Genomic DNA, 14,312 nt, shown 5'->3' on the forward strand with positions numbered 1-14,312 from the left:
CTATTTATCTTATTTGTTATAATTAATATTTGTATTACCATAGTAATAATTCAATAGTATATTATTATTATTATATATATGTATATATATGTAAAATTGTTAGAACTTTGACTATTTAATTCCTTATTCCTTACTAAAACTTACTCCTAAATTGGGACATCATATCGTGACCATGCAATTCACATGGTTGTAGGTGGTTGAGCATTGACTAAGGTTAAGGTGTCAAGGGTGTGCTTTGCTTTGATTTTGCTTGATCGCATGGTTATGTTGACATTCCATGGTTTGAGTTGTGATGATGCAACAAAGTAAATCTCTAGTGTCCAAGACATATTCTACACCATTAGATCATTCAAATTTATGGCTAGCACATGATCACCATGGATTGAGAGGTGGCTAAGCCTTGAGTTATGATCGAGTTATTCCCTTTGTTTCTCTTGGTCACAAAGGCCAGAAAGTAATACCAGTTCAAGGTGGCAAGATGGCAATGACTAGTGAATCACAATTTCGTAGGGCAGTGATAGTTATTAAGGGAATGTAGTGGTGAGGATGTGATTGTAAGTGATTTTATGTAGGACATAAGGCTCGAACCACTGACAAGGTGGCATAATGGCAAGGAATAATTGGTCCATGTGGTGGATCTTGATGATTAATCCTAGTTGACTAAAATCATGTTTGATTTGGTGGATTGGTGGTAGCAGAAGTAGTTCCTTGAATGAAGAATTTGATCTTTCTGATCTCCGACAACCACTTTTATTGATCCCTAGGCTTGATAAGTGAAAAGAAATACTCCACCACCATTTATTAATCCACTCATTTAGTCAAAGATTAAATAATCATCTCTCTTGACCTCTCAGAGATTTGTTTTGTGTGGGAGTGATCCTCTCACAATGGCTACATTTTTCAGCTTTGTAGTAACTATTCTCTAGATTTTTGATCGTAGTGATTGAATTTTACCTTGTAATAGAAGTTATCTAAGTTATGCCTACACTATAAAGGCAAATTGTGTACTCTTTTTTAGGTTCAAACCTTCTTTGTTTCTTTAGTACTTCCTTGGCATGCTACTATAAATTCCCCATTGCCTTTGAGTTATGTATGACTCCCTACCTTATCTGTTTCAATTATCATCATACTATGTAAATTTGTTTGCCTCTCTTTGACATATTGAAAATATCTATAATCTTCACTCTCTATATCTTTTTGACCCATGAATTATAGGAAGTGAAGTATCTTCCTTATGTCACTCATATAGTTGTCTAATCTATGTGTGGTTTATAGATTAATGTAGATTTTGAATTTTTATATCTTTAGATTGTCATAATAATAGCACTATGCATGCATGGGAAGAGACTAATCTAGATACCCTATTTTGGTGCATTGCCTCTTTAGAATAAACTAGGTAGTTTCTTTCATGTATTCTTTCTCCCTTTTCTCTTCAAGAATAGTTTAAGTGCATCTTAATAGCAGAGGAAGTTGGTCTTCTCCCAAGACACAACCTCATAGTTCAAGTCCCATAGCTTGGAGGTTGTTTCCATGTTTCGTGAGGCTATCCTTAGGTAATACTTTGGACAAGGGTGCAAGCTTTTATGACAACAATTTTTGGCATGCCCAGTGGGGCGATCAAATATTTTAATATTCTAAAGTTCACTATGTCGAGAATGATTCCTTATTCATGCTAAAGTAATTGTATTGACTTCAATATAAATATTTAAAGAGGCTCATTATTCAAAAGTACTTGGTGACTCTAAGCTTCGAAACACATTTAGTTTCTACACTAAATTTGTTGTGATTCATGCCCAAGAGACACACAAGGGCATCTGCTAGAGATAAGTTCTAGTATCAAGAGCTTTCTCTTTGTAACACAAGAAGAAAAGTTAGAGTATCCTTCTCACCAGTTAGGTGTGGGACAGTAGTGCATACCCTTGCAAGATCCATCTCCACCCCTCCTGTTGTTAGATCTCAACCTAGTATATCATTTTCCCATATGAATAGAACACGTACTTATATGGCTAGAACTCATGCTTTCACCACATTTAATAGTGGGATCCCCTTCCTATTGGCCCAAAGGCATGAGATACTAGTATCAGCTCTCAAAAGCGTACCTAAATTTACTGATGAAACCTCCAAATCCTTTATTGAACATATTCAAGAAGTGTCTAATGTCTATAATATCTACAACATCTCTTAGGATGATGTAGCAGTCAGAGTTCTAGTTTCATCCTTGAAAGGAAAGGTGTTACAATCATATAGAGGTTTTCCTCACAACTCTATTACTAATTGGAACAGGTTAGGGGCAGCCCTATGTAAGCATTTTGAGGACAAAATTGACCACTTGCCACTTTTAGAGAAACTGACAACTATCAAGAGGGCCCCTCATGAATGTATGACTAATTTCAATTATAGATTTTAGAAAATATGGGATAGAATACATCCTACAGTGAATACCTCTTATGGCAATGCATTCTTGTACTACCTCAGAGCCTTTAATAATGATATCATTACCACCTTGCAATCTATGGGGGAAACACTTTACCGAATGCTTATGACATTGCCATAAGATATGAAAATATTTTGATACAGGGAGGAAGTTAGCTCCAAGGCCCCTAATGCCTTTCTTCCCTGACATGCCTAACCATATGCCCACTATAGCTCCTATTCATGTCCCTTCTACAAGTCAGTCTCTTGTTGTAGTCCCAATAGCCTCTACATCCTCTAGTGGAGTTGATAAGATTGAGGCTATGATGTAGACATTAATGTAGAATATATATAGAAGGATGCTAGATTAAGAAAGGAAAATGGAAGCTCGAATAGTGCAGTAGTGCAGAAAATGGGAAAAGAGTTGGTGACCATGAAGAGGCAACAAGCTTAGAATAATAAGCTTCTCCAACTCCAGAGTCATGGTATTATTCATGGTAGACCTCCAAACCAAATTCATACTCCCTAACATCACAATAGTCCTATCAATCACCCTCACAATCAAAATAGACCTATCGACAACCCCCAATCTTCAAATACTAACTTAAATAGGATCTCGGTCTCTCTGAACAACCTTGCCCAAGATCAAGATTTTTTCCCTTCTTGTAACTACTCCTATGGATATTACATGTCCTAGAAGGTAGAATCTTACTTGGCCTTAACTATACTAGAGTGAGTGGTTGCCTAGCAACACAGTGCTAATCAATATTTTGATACCTTTTAGCGGGATGATTGTTCTTTTATGAACCACCTAGTAGAAGAACATGGTAATGTAAACCAGGATTCATGTGCTTACAATACTAGAAATAAGAAAAGAGCTATGGAGGAGATGGCACCTCAACCTCCTAATCATCCTTCCACATCAATTATAGAAACACATGTACAAGCACTCACCTAGAACACAATGCAAATTAGCCTGTTGATGTTTCTCCATAGTAGAGATGAGATGAAAGTAGAGATAATGTAAATAACCCAAAAAATATCCCATCTTAGACTTCTACTTCCAGGGCTCTACTAGAACATCTAATGCCCTTTTAGTGTGGTAGAGAAAATGAGGAAGACCAATGCAAACATTTCAATGTGGGAAGCTATAACTACTGTACCATCACAAAGGAGGTTACTATAGCAAGAGTTGCAAAGCATTCAACTCAAAGATTAGCCACCTAGCATAAAGAATGTTGTAAGCTTGGTGCAACCATCAAGGGAAGTAGAAGTAATAAAAAAATTTAGACCTCCTCCATTATATGTTTCTCTTCTTATAGGAGATAAGCTAGTTCATAACTGTATAATTGACTTAGGGGCTAGTAGTTCAGTAATGCCCAAGTGTGTTGTTGATATCTTAGAGATGAAATATGAACCTGTTGTTAGGGATATGTTGCAACTTGATGGTAGTACCATCAATACCATGGGAATCATTAAGAATGTTGAAATGGTCTTACATGCATGTCTTGGTTGCACTATAGTTTAGGATATATCAATTGCTAAAGTCAAGCTATTTTTTGCCATTTGTCAATCAAGGGACTTGACTACTCAAATAGGTGGTTACATATCTTCCAATTGGTCATATACATTTTTTAGGAATAGATATGGAATAAAGGCTTCAATTAAAGCAGAGCCATTATCCCTCCATCATATTGAGCCTTATACTCCTAACCTCATCAATATGAATTGTACCATCCTAGAAATAGATTGGAATGATACAACAAATGAGCCTACCACTTTATTATCAAATACACCTAATTACCTCTTGGATGAATGGGCTAATTCTTATAAATTTAATCTTATATTACAGACCTTAGTACCCAGCTTGGTCACGTATTGTATATAAGAAAAGGATGCTCTCATCCCTAAATTGATGAAAGCTAATGAAGATACAAATGGGATATGGAGCATGTACTTTGATAGAGTAAGAAATAAGAATGGGTCAAGGGCTGGTGTAATGTTGATTTCACCTGCATTAGAAAAGTAAGTTATTTCTCATTTAGGTTGAAGTTTAGTTGTAATAATAATGTAGCTGAATATGAGGCTTTGATTCAAGGTCTCTTAATTGCTCAGAAAAAAGGAATCCAAGCATTGAGTGTATATGGGGATGGTGAGTTGGTGATAAATTAGGTGAGGAAACAAAATGTCACTAAGAATAATTTTCTCAAGTATTACATAAGGTATTGGATTTGCTTGAAGAATTTAGTGCATTCAATATCCAAAGCATTCCTAGAAAAGAAATCAAACATGTTGACAAACTTGTGATAGTGGGTGCATCTCATGATGTCCCAAGAAGCCTTGAAAATGAAAAGAGAGAGAATTAAGATGGTGGTCAGGCCCACTATCCTTGATAATGATATCAATTGGAAAGTCTTTGAATCTGATGCACAAATTATGAGTTTCTTGCAAAATGAGGCAGGATTCTCAAATAGAAATCAAATGAGGGTGCATGACCAATATGGAGATCAAATCATCAACCTCAAATCCAAAAAATGACCTAAGGTTCTCATTACCTTAGAGAGTATCTTCAACCCTGATGACCAAGTGAAGGAAAGAGGCATGAATCTTGTTGCAAATAAAGGAGACCATGTACCAATCACAATCATTGATGGAAAGATGCTAAACATGGGAAAGGTATGTTCTGGAACTGAAAAAGAAAAATTTGTTAATCTATGTTGAGAATTCAATGATATATTTTCTTGGACATATGATGATTTGAAAGGATTTGATCCTAGCTTGTTTCAACATACTATAGACCTGGTGGATAACGTCAAGCCTGTTAGGCAAACATAGAGGCCTATAAACCCCAAGAATGAGCCCCTAATGAGAAATGAGCTATCCAAATCAATTGAGGCCAATATCATTTTCCCTATCAAGCACTCCCCTTGGGTGGTAAACCTTGTCCCTATAAGGAAAAAGAATGGAGAGATTAGACTGTGCGTAGATTTTAGGGATCTTAACCAAGCATCCTTTAAAGATCACCATCCTCTCTCTTCTATGGAACAAATATTGTCTAAGGTCAGTGGTTTAGAGAGATTCTCCTTCTTGGATGGTTTCTCAAGTTATGATTAGGTGTTGGTCAAAGAGACTGATAGATATAAAACTGCTTACACTACGAAATGGGGTACCTATGCCTATAGTAAAATACCATTTGGACTAACAAATGCAAGTGTGACATTTCAAAAAGTGATGGAGATGGCCTTCAAAAATATGATTGAAAGGTTCATTTTGGTCTACCTTGATGATATCATAGTATACTCAAAGGATGTAGTAGAGCATTTTGGTCACCTCCGGAAGGTATTTGTGAGATGTAGAGTGTATAGGGTGTCCCTAAATCCAAGCAAGTGTGTTTTCACCACTAATCAAGGAAAATTATTAGGACATATTGTATCTAAAGAAGGTCAGACCATTGATTTAGAAACAATAAAGGAAATACTTGCCCTCACTCTCCCTAGCCATAAGAAGAGTCTGCAAAGTTTCCTAGGTAGGATAAGTTTTGTAAGAAGATTTATTCCTAACCTAGCTACCATGGTGAAACCTCTTACAGCTATGCTAGAAAAGAATATGGCCTTCTCATGGACCAAAGAAGGGAAAGTAAGTTTCAATGAGATAAAGGTAGCCATAGATTCAGCTCCCACTCTCATTAATATAAATTTGATAAGGATTTGATCCTTTATACCTTGGGAGGCGAGTCAAGTATTTTTGTTGTTTTGACGCAGCTAAATTGAAAAAATGAAGAAAAACCTATTTCTTTTTTTAGTGAAGGACTCTAAGAGTATGAAAATAAATATAGCTATGTGGAAAATTAGGCCCTTGCATTCACAAGAGCCTTAGAGAAATTCAAACACCTACTATCTCATAACAAAATCCACTTGTTGGTTCCTCATGCTAGTGTAAAGGATTTCTTGTTGAGCAAAGACATCAATGATAAAAGAGTTGGTTGGATCTCCAAGATAAGGGAATATGATGTGGATATTCAAATCACCAAGCTGATAAGGGGAAGGAGATTGTGTGCATAGATGATCTCATCTCATGAGATTGAAAAGGAGGTTGTCTTGGAGTTGCCAAAACAATAGGACACAAGAAATGACAATCCTAAGGGTTGGATGGATGATATGAAGGCCTTGTTGGCTAAGAATGGGTATCCTCAAGGGTTGGATAAATCTAATAGAAGAAAATTCAGACTACAATCTATTATTTATGCTATAATTCATGGTGTTCTTTTTAGAGAGATTTCAATGGAGCCATGCTAAGATGTGTTGATACAAATCAAGTAGAAAGGATAGTCAAAGAACTTCATGATGGTCCTAATGGTGGCCATTTTTTAGCAAGGACTACTATAATGAAAATTATGAGAGCTAGTTACTACTAGTCATCCCTATTTCATGATTTCTACAAAAATGTGAGGAGGTGTGAGAAGTGTGCTTTCTTCTCAGGTAAGCAGAGACTTGCAGCTCTTCCACTTCACCTCATCCAGGCAGATCAAACTTTTTCCCAATGGGGATTAGATTTTATTTGTCTCATCAATCCTCCTTCTAGCTCTGGTCATAAATGGATTTTATCCACTACAAAATATTTTACAAGGTGGACAGAGGTAGTAGCACTAAGAGATGCTATAGAAACTTTAGTCATTGAATTCCTTGATGAGATTATAACCAAGTTTGGTGCCCCCTCAACTATTATTTTAGATAATGCTAAATCATTCATAGGAGCTTATATTTGCACATGGGAACTTGATCATGGTATTTAGTTGAGCACATCCTCTAATTATTATCCTTAGGGTAATGGCTTGGCCGATTCATCTAATAAGAATTTGATAAGTATCATCAAGGGGACTAGGGAGGATAACCAAAAGTGCTAGCATTAGATGTTAAGGACTACTCTTTGGGCAGATAGAATAACACCCAAGAGAGCCATAGGAAATTCTTCCTTCATATTAGTCTATGCCAGAGAAGCTAGGCTTCCTATCACACTAGAGTTTCCTACTCTTGAGTTGGCTCATTAGTTGGAATTGATTGAAAATGATGCTATGTTTATAAGAATGGAAGATCTAATGGAGTTAGAGGAGAAAAGAGGTCAAGCAATCTAGACCTTAGAAATTCACTAGCAATAGATGAAAAAAAGTTTGATAAAAAAAGCTAAGGTCAAAAATTTCAAGGAAGGTAACCTTGTGTTGAAATGGGATGCAAATAAGGAAAAGGCTGGGAGACACTCAAAGTTCAATGCCTTGTGGAGTGGCCTCTATGCGATTACTAGTTGTAAGTAATCTAATGCCCTTCAGTTGAACATGCCTAATGGAAAAGTCTTTCCCATCCCTATTAATGGGATATATCTCAAGCCCTATTTCTAATGATTATCATTATCTCATGTACATATTTAGAGTAGTTTCACTTTCTTGTTCTTCCTTGTTTTCAAAGAAGTGCACAAGAACATGTTTTGTTTTGTAGAAGAGGGGTTTGGTTCTACAAGTTGTTTTGTAAGTTCTAGAGGAAGAGGACTTGTTATGGCATAAAGTTCATTAGAGGTGGTAGATTGATGAGTTTTATGGTTTCAGAGACTCTACAGCCTAGTGGATCTCTTTGATGGTCACCGGTCATATGCTAAGGAAGCTTGCATCCCCCCCGAGTCACGAGAAATGTTAGACCAAATTGCTTTTAGCCAAAAAAAAACTTAAAATAATGATCTATTTTAATAGTCACCTAGGATGCTGATGAAATGATTTAATGTTAGTCATATTCTCTATTTCATGTTATGCCCTTAATATTTTAATTAGTGAGCATGCAATTCACATGGTCATGGGCAGTTGAGCACTAACTAAGGTTAAGGTGATGAAGGTGTGCTTTGCTTTGATTTTGCTTGATCACATGGTTATGTTGACATGCTATGGTTTGTGTTGCGATAGTGTGGCAAAGCAGATCTCTAGTGTCCAAGATATGTCCTACACCATTAGATCATTCAAATCTATGGCCAGCACATGATCACCATAGATTGAGAGGTGGCCAAGCCTTGAGTCATGATCAATTGATTCCCTTTTTTTTACTTGGTTTCAAAGGTCAAACAGTAATACCAAATCAAGGTGGTAAGGTGGTGATGACTACTGAATTGTGGTTTTGTAGGGCAGCAATAGTTATTAAGGGAATGTGGTGATGAGGATGTGATCATGAGTGATTGAATGTAGGACATATATAATTAATCCTAGTTGACTAAAATCATGGTCAATTTGGTGGATTGGTGGCAGTAGAAGCAGTTCCTTGAATGAAGAATTTGATCTTTCTTATCTCTAGCAACCACTTTCATTGATCCCTAGGCCTAATAAGTGTAAATAAATACTCCACTGCCATTTATTAATCCACTCATTCAAACAAATGTTAAATAACTATCACTCCTAACCTCTCAAAGATTTTTTTGGTGTGGAAGTGATCCTCTCATGTGCGGATTTACACAATGGCCAAAATTTTTATCTTCATAGTAACTATTCTCTGATGTTTTGATCACGGTGGTTGAATTTTACCTTGTAATAGAAGCTATCTGAATTATGCCTGCACTATAAAGGAAAATTTTGTACTTTTTCTTAGGGTCAGATCTTCTCAATTTCTTTAGTACTGACTTGGAATGCTACTATAAATTCCATGTTGCCTCTGAGTTATATGACTCCATTCCTTATCTCTTTCAACCATCATGGTACTGTGTAAATTTGTTTACCTCTCTTCAACGTACTGCAAATATCTATAATCTACACTCTTTGTGTCTTTTTGACTCATGAATGATAAGAAGTGAAGTATCTCCCCTATGTCACTCATATGCTTGTCTAATCTATGTGTGGTTTATAGATTAAGTCAAAGTTTGAATCTGTATATCTTTGGACTGTCATAATAACAATATTGTGCATGTATGGGTAGAGATTGATCTAGATAACCTATTTTGGTGCATCTCCTCTTTAGAATAGACTAGTTAGTTGCTTTCATGTATTCCTTCTGCCTTTCCTCTTCAAGAAGGGTTTAAGTGCATCCTAATAGTAGAAGAAGCTGGCCTTCTCTAGAGACTCAACCTCATAATTCAAGTCCCACAACTTGAAGGTTGTTTCCATGTTTTACGAGGCTATCCTTAGGTAAGACTTTAGAAGTTTAGAAGAATTTTGTGACAATAAAGACTCTTGTCACAAATTTGTGTCATTCTTCATGTCTCCCATGGGATTACTTAGGTCAAAAGTGTGAAAGGCAGTAAAATCTTGTGAATTTTGAAAGTATAAAACCTTGGACGAGAAATACTAGAGGATCTATATCATCTAATGAGAAGACTAATGTCATAAGAAAGTATCTTAAAATGAATCAAAATGATAAGGATTCTAATTTCCGCTAGATTTTAGTGGAGAGAAGAGTCCATAGGTTGGCAAGATATTATAAGATGATCAAGAAGCTACCACCTATTTGGAAATATAAATTAGCAACTCTGAGCATTCTAGTGGCTTAAGATTCCTTTGGAGTCACATAAAATATTGATCCACTAATTTGATTTTCATTTTGTATGAGTGGATTCTGGATGAATTATATTTGTGCAAAATAAGTTTGTCCCCAAAAAATAAAATACATTCTTTAAAATAGCAGTGATATTTACTCTCATACTAAATGAAGGAGAGAAGAAGACTTTTTTTTTTATAGGTAATATTTGTTTCCTATTGATATTGATAAAGATAGTACAATATGGTAATATGGTTAAGAGCCTTACATCTTAAACTACTCTTACCTTGCCCTTACAAATACCATTAGATAAACAAAAAATAGAGTATAAATGCTTTGAAAGTACAAACCACCCACCCATACAATAGACCCATCTACCAAGACAAAAAAAGCCACCACCACCCCTGTTGTTAGCTACTTCTTGAACCAATTTTCTACTTCCTCACGAGTAAAGGTTGGGGTTGAGTGGTCATTCCTCACTACGAAACCTTGACTCATCCTGTGGAGCTTTGCATTACCCTTCCCCTCATCTGTGAGTAGAGAGACATCAACCCAAATTCTTTTTGTTGTGGATGCACCATTCGTGCAAGTGATATTTCTTCACAATATAATGGTGAATTAGTTTTCAAGGAGCTAGCATGCTCTTCCTTGGCATAGCCTTCATGAAGCCTCATTCATCCTCCTTCATCAGCCAAATGTGCTCAGTCAAGTATTCCATGATCATTTTCCAACCCTATTCTACTTTGGGGATATGTGCACCTTGTGAATGTAAAGAAGGCCACCCCACTAGTGGTTGAATGGAAGAGTTTCCTTTGCCAATCAGTCTCCAAGGTTCAATACCCATCTCAATTCCAACACCTAGAACAACTTTGTCAATAATTTTATCTAGTCCCAAAATCCATTGTTTGTCCACACTTGCAACTATGACCTGACAAAACTCTTCTTTTAATCCCCCCACCATCAATGCAAGTGCCAAAAATAATGATGCCACATCCAAATTTGATCTCCTATTCCAGAATGCCTCTAGATACTCTTGCCCTAAAAATTATTGAATGCCTTTCAAGAAACCTAGGTCATAAAAAAACAATATATGTTTTAGTTGTTGCATGGATATCTTACCTTCACAGAAAATTCACCTCCATTATTGACTCAAAGAAAACAAATGAACTTTCCCTACCTTCAGCTTGAATATAATTGCCTCAGAACTTTCTGGAACAAAGTAGCAAAGCAAGCCAAAATACTCCTTTAACACGCACAAGGGATACATTAGTAATATGGAGATCTCTGCTTACCATGGAATTATTAATGTCATTGTAAGTTGAACTCATGATGCCATTCCTTTCAGACTCCAAATTGAAGTATCATGAGTGGATTAGTCTAATGGCTTAACAAATTTTCTCTCTTTATTTAATCACCAAGTTGATGAAAGTCCTCAAAATTTTCATATTCAAGACCCTCTGTTGAATTAGCACCTAAATTGGCTAACTGATCCTTCACTCTATTTGCTTCGCAGAAGCAATGTGAAACCTTAAAGTCATCAAAGTCTAATAGTAGCTACATGATTTGTTGTATACTTTGATCCAGCTACCATGCCTCCATATTTCCTCTCTTGATGCCATTTATAATGATTTTTGAGTCTCCTTCTTGATGTATATGTTTACATCCACAACACTTACCTGGAAGCAAAACATTTTGCAGTGTTATTTGTACCATCCTTCAAGCGTTTAGCTGTAAATACAAGTATGTTTCCCTTATGGTCTCTTCCCAATCATCCATACCCTAATACACCTAGTTTCCCTTACCCATCCCTCCTTTGAAGGTATCCATAACATCGTCTCCCTTTTTGAAGTTGGATTAGCCCTAATATGCCCATGAACAGGCCAGAGGAGAAGACTCTTATAACAGTGAACTATTGATGCAAAAAATAATGGTACAACAATAATCAATATTAAAAAAAATGGTGCATCAATAATGAATATATCATTGAAAGGAAAAATACAATACAATCATGAAGCAACAAAAGTAATAAGAATGATATAAATCAATCACAAAGGTATACTCTCATGAATTAGTAATATTTATATATGATTTAATATTTTTTAAATCTAATAATCTAGTAATTGAAATTTTGCCCGTTTATATTAAATATATCAAACAATATAATTCAAAGACATTTAAAATAATTTATTTTATTCTATTGAGTTTACAAAATTCAAATGCTAATTTTATATAATGAATATAAAAATTTAAGCCCAAATAGAAATTATTGATTAAAATTCTTACCAATTTATATTAAATATATCAAACATTATAATTCAAAGACATTTAAAATAATTTATTTTATTGCATTGAGTGTATAATATAATGAATGTAAAAATTTAAGCCCAAATGGAAATGATAACTTATATAACACAATAACCACAATGTTATTGTGAAAATCCAAGCCATAAATGAATTGCAATTTAATGAGTTTTTTTGAGCTTTGGAAACTACTAAGGATTGAGATTCGAAATCAATCACTATAAAGTCAGTATATCAATCTATGTAGACTTAGCTATATTCATTTTATATGTGGGTATTCATGATTAATTGCAGCTTCCAAGAAACAAGATTAACTGAAGACACATTCAGATAATAGGTATAAAACCTATAAATTATATTTTTACTTTCATGTTTCAAATTTTAATTGGATCTGTTGGTAAATAGATTTGTCAGAGTAGAATTTTCCCAATGGAGTGTGTGGCAAACTGTTCACAACAGTTGGATAGGCCCTTAGTATGCGGCCTTCCTCTACATTTAGAGGGGCAACTCCCTCGTATGATATAATTTTTGAAAGGATTTTTAAATAAAGAATCTAAAACTTCAAGGATCAAGAAAAAGTCATTCAAGACGAATGCACCACACACCCTCATAACCTTTTTCGGTAAACAAGATTGATAACAAATGTGATCAAGGAATACGCTTGAAAACAACCAGTATTACCAAACACATTCATTATCATTCATAAACACTCACATAGTACCATGACAATATCTACTACAACGTATAACAATTTTGATTTTAGAATAAGAAACCCAAAGCACATCTCATTTCATTTCCTTGCACCAAGAAGACAAAAGAGATTTTTAATTTCAAAGATAAAAAGTGTACATACTTTCCAAAATTTATCTCTTAATCAAAATTTCAGCATAGTGTTCCCTTATTTTTAAAACCAAAAAGTCCCCTTTACAAAGCAAACAGGAGTCCTTATATAGACATATAGGTTAATAACTACCTCTTTGTGGTTAATAACCACCTCCAAAATACGTGATTTTGGAGAGGTTAATTAACCTCAAGAAAATTAACCTATACAAGGAAGACTCTTAAAATCAAAACTTTCAGCTAGAGTTCTCAAAAATGTATACATATTCAATCATTGATCTTCTAGCGACTATCTCTATCTATCTGGACACAATTGATCTATCCTGAAAAGCCTTGTAAGCATCTAGGATGATCATCATTGATTCATAGGTTTGGAATGGACACATTTTCCATCCTGAGAAATTTATTGTCCTGTTATAAGTGGCAATCTAGCAGACTGGATAGCTGTCATTTCCTTGTTATAAGGTGTGACTGAATCCAACTCGACGTTGCCTAATCATGTTATCCTGAAGGAAACATCCATCCTTGGTTACTAATCATAGTCATTGAGCACAGAATAGCATCCGGGGTATATCCTGCCTCCTTCATTTGACTAGTCTGGCAGTTTGTGAGTTACATTTATCTTCAACTTCGAAGGAATGCATCTCATCCTTTAGCTGGATCCAACTTTGCCCAAGCTCCTTTCTCACTCCCCTATCTTTTATCAATTTTTCTCAAATTTTCTGCATCAATGTGCAAGTTAGCCTCTAGAAACATATTTGACATCAACATATAGGTTGCAAGATCCTCCTGTGGTTCCAATTCAACAGCGCATTTTGCTGCATGTTTCCCCAGCTCTATGTTGCCACGAATTCTACATACACCAAACAATGTCCTCAAATATTAATGTCATAGGTTGAAAAGGCGTCTCCCTAATAAAACTCTCTGCCTCATCAAAACACCCAGCTCGGCTGAGTAGATCAACCATACAAGCATAATGCTCCATTCTCGGTTTAATGTTATGATCCCGAGTGATTCAACTGAAGTAGTTGCGACCTTCATTAACTAAACCTTACATGACTACAAGCGAAGAGAACACAAATAAAGGTGATTTCATTTGGTGGCATGTGAGCCAACTGCATCTCCTCAAAGAATTGAAGAGCTTTCTTTCCTTGTCCATGATGAGAATATCCCAGTTTTAGTGATGAGGCCATGGACCTGCCTTCCTTGCTCCACAACAGCTAGGCTGGAAGACACTCTGAAGACGCTGGTGAAGGCAGA

Source organism: Cupressus sempervirens, chromosome 3 (assembly GCF_028749045.1).
Source record: "Cupressus sempervirens isolate cs-2001-9-10 chromosome 3, ASM2874904v1, whole genome shotgun sequence".
Lineage (NCBI taxonomy): Eukaryota > Viridiplantae > Streptophyta > Pinopsida > Cupressales > Cupressaceae > Cupressus > Cupressus sempervirens.